Below are 1845 nucleotides of genomic sequence, written 5' to 3'. Positions count from 1 at the left end.
TTATGCCTTTGAATTATGGTCTTGGCAAACAATATTGAATATATCATGGCCTGGCAGAAAAAGGAACAAATCTGGCTTGGAAAAGGTACAGCCAGAATGCTCCTGAGAAATGGAATGACAAGATTTTGTCTTACATACTTTGTACTAGTTATCAGAAAAGACAAATCCCTGGAGAGGTACATGATGTTTGCTAAAGTAGAGGGTCAGTGAAAAAAAAAGAAGGCGCTCAATGAGAAAGATTGATAAAGTGGATGTAATCTTTAAGGAACAGCAAACACAGCAACATTTGTGAGGATGGTGCAAAACTGGGCCTTCTGTTTTATGAAGAGTCACTATAAGTTGGAACTGACTTGATGGCACTTAACAATAATAATTCTTTATTCTGTGTCTCATAATTCAAATATATAAATCTTGAAGGTCCAATATATGTCTTTAAGTGTTTAAATATCTTTTTTGCTGTTTTGCTAAATCCTTACTCATGGTGGCTTGTTACTTCATATACCTAAACCCACTGCCATTGAGTAATTCCAACTCATAGCAACCTTTTTTAGCACACAACAGAATTGCCCCATAGGGTTTCTGAGGCTGTGAATCTACAGAGGTGGACTACTTCATCTTTTATCTTTGGAGTGGCTGGTGGGTTTGAACCACTGAGCTTTTGTTTAGTACCCAAATGCTTCAACCACTATACCACCAGAGCTCCTTTCATGTGCCTAACCAACAAAACCAACCAACTCACTGCCTTTGAGTTGGATCCGACTCATAGCAACCTGCCTTGGGTTTCCGAGGCAATATCACTGCAGAAGTAGATCACCCAATCTTCCTTCTGAGGAGTGGCTGGTAGGTTTGAACTGCCAGCCTTCTGATTATGGATATTCCTAGTGAGTATTTATTATGATATCATTATTACATCTTAATTTATAATAATCTTATAATCCTACAGTGGTTTCTTCATCAAAGAAGATTTTCATCTTTCTCCTTGCATGAATTTCAGCTCCCTAATCATCCCAGCTTAATGTGAGAGTTCAAGGCTCAGTTACTGTGCGTTGCCACTAGCCCAAATTGCAATATGCCAGTGCTAGTACTACTATCAGTAGCTGCCCTTGTGACCACCTCATACTTCCTATATCCTTACCACTCATTCTTTCCAAATACCAACCTTAACAATTCACATTTAAAAATTGATTATGTATATTATTTTCTTAATTTATTTTGGGGGAAGTTTTCCTTAGAGATCTACAGTATCTTTTGCAAGTCCAGTAATACATCAAAAAGTTGTTCTATCTAAGATCTAGTTGATTTTTTATTGACAGGTACTTTGAAGCAACTCGTCAATCATACATTGCCAGAGGTGAAAGGAACAGAAGCTATTTTTGAACCTATGTGGGAAAAGGTATGTTCCTACAAGACACTTGTAGTGAGAATGTAATGGGGGAAAGTAATGAAGATAAAACTGCTATGCAAAGAGATAGTGAGTTGCGCAAGAGCAAAAAAAGGTAAGTAAGGATATCTTAAATTATATGTTATCATAATATATGTTTATAAGTGTATATAGTATACACGTAATGACAAAATACATGTATGGTCTGCTATATGATAATATATTAATTTTCTTATTTTTCTCTGTAGAGGAGGAGAATCTAATATCCTGAGAAACATTACCACATACTTAACTGGTCACTAATAACCCCAACTTGGTGCCAATGACTTAGAAGAATTAATATTCTAGTTGCAAGCCCTAGCAAATAATGTTGTTGTTGTTGTTATGTGCCGTCGAGTCGGCCCCGACTCATAGCGACCCCTCCTTGGGTTTCCGAGGCAGTATCACTACGGAAGTAGGATTGC

The 1845-nt window shown here is 37.2% G+C and overlaps 1 protein-coding gene across 1 annotated transcript in view; it reads right to left on the bottom strand.

The window, feature by feature from the left end:
* SLC5A12 (solute carrier family 5 member 12) overlaps nt 1-1845 on the bottom strand; it is a 61165-nt gene that overhangs the window by 39641 nt on the left and 19679 nt on the right. The gene's annotated exons all lie outside the window — the stretch shown is intronic.

This window comes from Orycteropus afer, unplaced genomic scaffold (genome assembly GCF_000298275.1).
Source record: "Orycteropus afer afer isolate SDZICR_OR568_19922 unplaced genomic scaffold, OryAfe1.0 scaffold00321, whole genome shotgun sequence".
Taxonomy (NCBI): domain Eukaryota; kingdom Metazoa; phylum Chordata; class Mammalia; order Tubulidentata; family Orycteropodidae; genus Orycteropus; species Orycteropus afer.
This window is presented reverse-complemented; position numbering and strand designations above follow the sequence as displayed.